Below are 7,710 nucleotides of genomic sequence, written 5' to 3' on the forward strand. Positions count from 1 at the left end.
GTTTACAGTATTATTTGTGTATATTATTTGGTTTATTACTTTTGGTTATTGTTAAAGTTGTTTGGTTTAATAAAAGGGATGCTGTGGCCGTTAAAATCCATGTAGCGCAGTCCGAGTGTTTATTGGGGTTTTAACAGAGGGACGAAAATTGATGAATCCATCAGTCATGTGTACTTATTACTTATTAACTTAGGACTTAGTAACGCACTGGACTCAGGGCTTAGTAACGCACTGGACTCTGGACTTAGTAACGCACTGGACTCAGGGCTTAGTAATGCACTGGTCTCTGGACTTGTTAACGCACTGGACTCAGGACTTAGTAACGCACTGGACTCAGGGCTTAGTAACGCACTGGACTCAGGGCTTAGTAACGCACTGGACCCAGGGTTTAGTAACGCACTGGACTCAGGCCCCACCTGAGATCCTGCAGAGCCCACCTAAGACCCCACACATACCTGAGACCCCACATAGCTCACCTGAGAGTGACCCTGCAGAGCACACCATAGATGCTGCACAGCCCATCTGAGACTCTCTTTGGTGGGCTCTCCAGGGTCTCAGGTGGGCTGGTCGCCAGGGTCCCTTTCTCTGCACATGCCCCTTACCTGGCACTGCTGGTGCCCGGCCTCTACTGCCGCCAGACCGGCACTGCTGGGGCCCCGCCTCCTCCACCTCCACCACTGTTAGCGGGGGAGGTGCACATGGGAGGGTAAGGAATAACCTAGGGGGGGTCAATTGTCCACCCTTTGCCCCCCTGTAGCAAAGCTAATGGTGGGGAGATATGTAAGGGCCACAGGGGAACAGGGAGGAAGGTAGTTAAGACAGTGGCAGTCCTCAAGGACTTTTCAGCCAGTTATACATGTGAGTCAAATAAAGCAGATATACTCAACTGATCCTCGGCCCCGCCGGGCTGCTAGGCTGGTCCCTGCAGCCTCTTCTCCCCACAGGCTCTGGCAGTGTAAGGACCCCTGACGTCCATTGACCTGCATTAGATGTGAGGACACCGAGAGAAATCCCATAGCTGGATTTGTATTTCTGTCCATCCGGTCCTGAGATTTACGCAACTCTGCCACATAGCACATTCCTGCCTGGCAGGGTAGGGAATCTGATCTTTCTCTGATACAGTTTCACTTTTGCTTACAGTTCTCCTCCCCATCTTGTGACAGGACAGTGAAAAGAGAGGTAGAAGACTGATGAGGTCATCTCTCTGTCACACTGCTCTCTGCTCCTATCAACATGCTACTTTCATTGCAGCACACTTGATTGTCTCCTTGTGCTGCTCTACAGTAGGCTACAAGAGGCTGCTCCCAGGATGGGATTCAAATACTTACACTGCTTACATTTAAAAATAATACATTTAATAATGTATTAATGAATACAGAGCTGCATTAAACTCTGCCGGTTGTGTCTGCCTGGAGTTCAGCTTTAACCCTTTCATTGCCAGTATGCCTTATGGTGCTGGCTGCAGGGCCCCAGGAAACAGACTCCCGGCTGCTATAGCCACCAGGAGTAGGTTTAAATCAGGAGGATGTGCAGGCTCTCAGGTGAGCTGTGCGGGCTCTCAGATGGGCTATACAGGCTCTCAGGTGGCCTGTGCGGCTCCCAGGTGAGCTGTGCAGGCTCCCAGGTGGGCTATGTGGGCTCTCAGATGGGCTATACGGGCTCTCAGATGGGCTATACAGGCTCTCAGGTGGGCATTGCCTGCTCACAGGTGGGCTATGCATGCTCTCAGGTGGGCTATGCATGCTCTCAGATGGGCTATGCGGGCTCTCAGGTGGGCTATGTGGGCTCTCAGGTGGGCTATGCGGGCTCTCAGGTGGGCTATGTGCGCTCTCAGATGGGCTATACGGGCTCTCAGGTGGGCATTGCCTGCTCACAGGTGGACTATGCGTGCTCTCAGGTGGGCCATGCGTGCTCTCAGGTGGGCCATGCGTGCTCTCAGGTGGGCCATGCGTGCTCTCAGATGGGCTATGCGTGCTCTCAGATGGGCTATGCGTGCTCTCAGGTGGGCTATGTGGGCTCTCAGGTGGGCTATGTGCGCTCTCAGGTGGGCTATGTGCGCTCTCAGGTGGGATGGGAGCCCGTGGCTGCCAAAGTGCCCAGCAAGTGCAGGACTTCAGGCAGCCGCATCTGTCAAAAAATTTAAAGTGCCGGTATCAACATTTAGTGTCTCGTGTTTGGGTGTCAGCTGGCCTGAAACCCGGACCCGGCAATTAAGTTAAGTTAAAAAAATGTTTAAAAAAAAAAAAAAACTTAGATTAAATTTGTTTTTAAAATACCCCAAATTTAAAAATCCCAGCAAACGTACGCATACTAACACAAACACACGTGAGGTGCGCCTACGTACCACACATGTTAGGTTTCACTGTGTGCGCCAGAGTGAGAGTGATAATTCCGGGGGCCGATATTCACAGTTAAAAGAGAACTATGGGTTCAGTGTTTTTCCCCATAGTTCTCTTTAGGGTCACGGGAGGACATATACTAACCTCCTCCCATGACCCAAAGCTCAGTATATATCATGCTATTGCCCACAATATACTGAGAGCGCCGCAGTCGGCACGGATCCTGACAATACTGTTAAGATCCACCCAGCTGCGTGAGTGACAGCGGGCTCTGCCTATCTAGAGGAAGAGACAGCCGTGCCCGCCCCCTCCCTTGTTCATTCCTCCACTCGGCGCTGAAGGATCGGAGAGGGGGGAATTCCTGTGGGGAGCGGTGACTGACAGTCACTGCTCTCTGCAGAGAGATGATCGGGAAGTGAGCGAGCGGAGGTATGTGTTCCCTCACTTCCCGATATATAGAGCCAACGTGTGACAGCTTCTCTGTTGATGAGGTGGGAATCACTTGCCTCATAATTCTCCTTTAACTCTAAACTGATGATCTATGTGGGCTTTTAAAGCATCGCCTATGGACAATTTTGGCATACCGTGCCATTTCACGGGCGCATGCAATTTTTAGGCTGGGCATGTCGGGTATCTATTTACCCGGCACAACCTCATCTTTTATATTTTACAAAAAAATAGGGTATTACATTGTGTTTTTGGGCACTAAAATTAATCTAAAGTAGTAATAAGGTCTGAGCGTTTTTTACCTTAATGCATTCTCTGTAAAAACCGGCCAGAACCTTTTTCTCCCCCAGTCCCCCCCAGTGCCCCCCACCCATAGCTGTCAGCGACGCTTGTCCGCGCGGCCGGTCCGGAAGTGATCCTCCGTTCCCCATAATTCTTGGTTGCAGGGGGAGGATACTGATGGCAGAGAAGCCATAGGCTCTTCCTGCCATCAATCAAAGAGAGAAGGGGCGTGGCCTGCCACAGGGCTGTGTGTGTCTATGGACGCACTCAGCCACTACGCACACAAGCGCGCATGGGTGCCTCCATTAGCCGATGGAGGCACCCGTACAGAGGGTGGGGGGGAAGAACGCTGCGGGGACACACTAGAAAACGAGGAATTAAAAGATTTTAAAGAAAAACAACAACAGCCTCAAGCAGAGTTGGGCATCCCTATAGCAAATATTTAAAAAAGAAGGGTTTAATATCACTTTAAGTGTATTTTTTACTGAAATTTTGGGCTTGATAAAGAGTTGCGCTAATATTGTGTGACATAAAAATTTGCAACTGCCGCCATTTTATTCTACAGCGTCTGTGCTTTCAGGAAATATACAATTTTCAAGCCCAAGCAAAATAATAATTTTCAAGCCTAAAATGCGGATTATAACACGTGTGCAAAAAACGTTCTGGCAGGGAAAGGGTTAAACCATATCCTGTGTCACCTCATCCACCATTTGCTCTCCTGTTTTAGAGTGACACTTTAGGCCAACTCTCTGCATTGCAAGGATTGTGGTAAAAGTTTTACAGATTCATACCGCTCGCAGGAAACTGCATTTGATGTCTCACTGTCCTTTCTCCAACTCATTTCCAAATGGGAAGGTCAATCTTCATTATAACCAGCTGAGCAAGGTCAATGCTGCATTGAGAAAAGCTGCAGAGTCTGCATCCCTCTAGAAGAGGGCAAGCCTGAAGCTGGCCATACACTTTGCAATTATCTGCAGATTTTCTATGGTCAGATGGAACAGGTGCAACAGATTCCTCCATCTACGCTTAAAGGAGAACTATGAGGCGAGTGCTTTTCACTCACCTCATAGTTCTAGCCGACCTGTGACAATGAGACTGTCACAGGTCGGCTCAGTAGATCGCGAAGTGAGCGAACACATACCGGCGTTCGCTCACCTCTCGATCCTGTCACGGCTCTCTGCCGTGACAGGGTAGGGGCTGGATTCCCCCCTCCCCGATCCGATCCGCCAGCGCTGACTGGATAGGCAGATAGGCATAGCCAGCTGTCACTCACACAGCTGGGTGGATCCAGACATAATTGTCGGGATCCGCTTCAGCTGCAGCGTCTCAGTATACCGCGAGATGTAGGGTGACGGGAGGACGCTAGTTTGTGTCCTCCCGTTACCCTAAGGAGAACTATGGGGAAAAGCCTTAGTTCTCCTTTAACTGTGTGTATAGAGTAATATCCACCTGGGCCAATCTGTTGCACCTTTTCCATCTGACCACAGAAAATCTGCAGATAATTGAAAGGTGTATGGGCACCTTTAAGCTGGCCATACACCTTACAACCATCGCACGACTTTCGTTGTGCGATGGTTGTAAGGTAATTAAAATCTTGTACGATCTGCCCATCTTGGACAGGCAGATCGTACTTGCGATCATCGCAAGCCCTCCCGGCTGAGGGGCGGGCTTCCGATGATTCCAATGCTGAGCGGGCAGTGTGCGCTTGTGCACACCGGCCCGTTCTGCATTTGTCTTCCAAGCACGCCACAAACCCGCCCAAAATCGTACGATTCTCGGTAGGTTTTCGAGCGTGCTCGGAAGACAAAATACGTGTGACCGTACAGTAGAAATGTCTGTTGCAAATTAAATGTCTGTTGCAGGGGATACCTAAAATCTGTCTCTGGCTCCTGATTGCAAACAGGGTTCGGGTGCTGCCAGAGACAAGGGGCAATGCATGTACACAGAGTGGGGTAGAGAAAAGCAGAGAATGGGGGGAGTTGGGTAGCCTAGCAGGCAGGGATGACAACTAGGGTTGCCACCTGTCCAGGATTCACCCGGACAGTCCGGGTTTTCAATGCTGTGTCCAGGTTTCAACAAGATGTCAGGCAGACAGGGGCAACCAAAATTAAGATAGGGCTTACCGGCCCCCCGCTGAAAATAGTCTCAACTGTGATATTTGCATATGATTGGGTGGCGCTATTTACATATGAATAAGCCGCAACTCATTCTCCCATTCTCTGGGGGATGACGGTGGAGAGCGATGCTGCTAACAGCCGAGCAGGGAGATGTATAAGGCCTCATTCACACTAGAAACAGCCGGCATGTACAGCACCATGCTGCGTGCACGGCCGTATCGGGCAGCTCCTGGGAAGGACAGGTGGTGCGTGTGATTAGTACGCAGCCCCTGTCCTTCTCTATAGGAATACGCAGCCGTACGCTGCCCTACACTCACCTCAAGTGCAGGTCCGTGCGGGTGTCCTGGCTCGGACGCAGACAGGATCAATCCTGCCAGCGTACAAGTACACTCACCTGCACCCCCATGGACGTGCAGGGCGGGTTAGCTTAGGGCAGCGTATGGCAGCGTACTCCCATAGAGAAGGACAGCGGCTGCGTACTAATCACAGGCAGCACCTGTCCTTCCCGGGAGCTGCCCGATACAGGAACGACAGGTCTATGCATGCCAGCCGTTACTAGTGTGAATGAGGACTAAGGGCTCTGCATCCCCCCGTCCAATTCTTAACAACCTGGAATGCTCTGGCTGGAAGAGGGGCAGCAGGCGCCCTTCAAACATTGTGCAGTAGAGCGGCCATGCTGCTCTGCCTGCTGCCCCACCAAAAGAGATGCCGCATGCTGCATTTTTTTGAGTTCACACTGGACTGGAACGCAGGCAATGTTTTGTTACCCGTCCAATCGCACTGTGGGCGGGGGGACGTGGCTACTGTGCTATTGACTTCAATGCACCGCCAAGCCCCCTCCCGCCCCAGAACGAAGGGGGGAGTTAAGTGTGCGGATGCTGTGCGTTCCAGCAGCTACAGCTCTGGAACGCATCACAGTTGGTGTGAACTGGCCCTAAGACACCACACAGCCCTCCTGAGCCCTTGCTGAGCCCCCCTGAGACCCCGCACAGCCCTCCCAACACTCACGCTCAGCCCTCCTGGGACGTCACACAGCCCTTCTGAGACCCCACACAGCCCTCTTGAGACCCTGCACAGCCTTCCCAAGACCCTCTGCAGGAGACATCAGACCGGCACCCCGGAGCAGAACAGAGTAGGTAGCTTCATATTATTCTGCATTGCTTTATAATGTATTGCTGGGATTTGTAGTCCTCTATAGCTGCTGGTATAATTCTACATTGCTTTATAATGTATTGCTGGGATTTGTAGTGCTCTATAGCTGGTGGTATTATTCTGCATTGCTTTATAATGTATTTCGGAGATTTGTAGTCCTCTATAGCTAATGGTATTATTCTGCATTGCTGTATGAAGTATTTTTGGGATTTGTAGTCTTCTCTAGCTGATGCCACCTGTCCGAGATTCACCCGGACAGTCTGGGTTTTAAGTCCTGTATGTGCTCTGTGCGTGTTTCAGGCCAGCTAAGACACAAAATGTCATGATGTCAGGTGGACAGGGGTAACCACAAGGTCCTGGTGTTCCAACTTGAGTGCAAGGAGGAGGCACGAGACAAGGAAGGATACTGGAACTCGGGGAGCAAGGAGGTGTCTGAAACACAAGGTGTAGATGCGGCTTGAAGGTCACAGGGGTTCTGCTTCAGGCAGAAGTGTTGCTCGAACACAGAGCTACATGTCACCTAGCCCTTTAAGGCACCTGTTAGCCGACTGGCCGCATCACCTGGAAGTTCTGGCGGTTGTAAGCGGCAGAGAACCAGCACAGGATCAGGGAGTTTATCAATGAGAGGGGGGTACTGTGAACTCTGTGAGTGATAATAAATATCTGGAAGTATTATACTTGCGCTTATTTTCTTTAATACATGCAACATAAAAATATCTCTCTCTCACCCCTGGCTGTCTCTTCTCTATCTCTCCCCTGGCTGTCTCTCCTCGCTTCTCCTATATTCTCCCCAAAAAAAATGAATTGCCGCGCGTCACTACAGTGTTCGGGTTTCGCATGAAGAAAAGTTGGCAACCCTACCTCTGCTAGTTTGCCCAGAGTGCCCCTTCAGGCATTATCATTGCACGTTGGTAATATTTTGCATTGAACCATCACTACATGTGAGCAGCTGTAGTAAAGGGAAGGTGGATGAGGCCAGCAACGTGCACTCAGCGATCCAGGCTCCCCACCCTGCATTGCTGCAATAGAGGCTTGGAGGAGAGAGCTGCAGATTGAGCAGTGTTGAGTCATCGGCTCTCCCAGAGGACACAGCATCAGATTTCAGCCCTTTCACTGCATTGGCAGACACGTGGCTGCTTTCTGCGGGAGGCATGAAAAACAGCTCTGCAATTTTACTCCTAAGAGGTTTAATTACAGACAAAAAAAAAAACCACCCCAGCATTCTCAAGAACCTTCTATCTCCAAGATAAACTTCATAAAGCGATAGGAGAGATGGAGGCGGCTGCCAATTCCCCTGACAGCTCCCTAGTGCTTTCAATTAGCGCACTTTATCATTTCAACGCAGTTATTTCGTTAGTTCGTGTAGGAGATGA

Source organism: Nanorana parkeri, unplaced genomic scaffold (assembly GCF_000935625.1).
Source record: "Nanorana parkeri isolate BGI_ZX_2015 unplaced genomic scaffold, ASM93562v1 scaffold887, whole genome shotgun sequence".
In the NCBI taxonomy this organism is placed as follows: Eukaryota; Metazoa; Chordata; class Amphibia; order Anura; family Dicroglossidae; genus Nanorana; species Nanorana parkeri.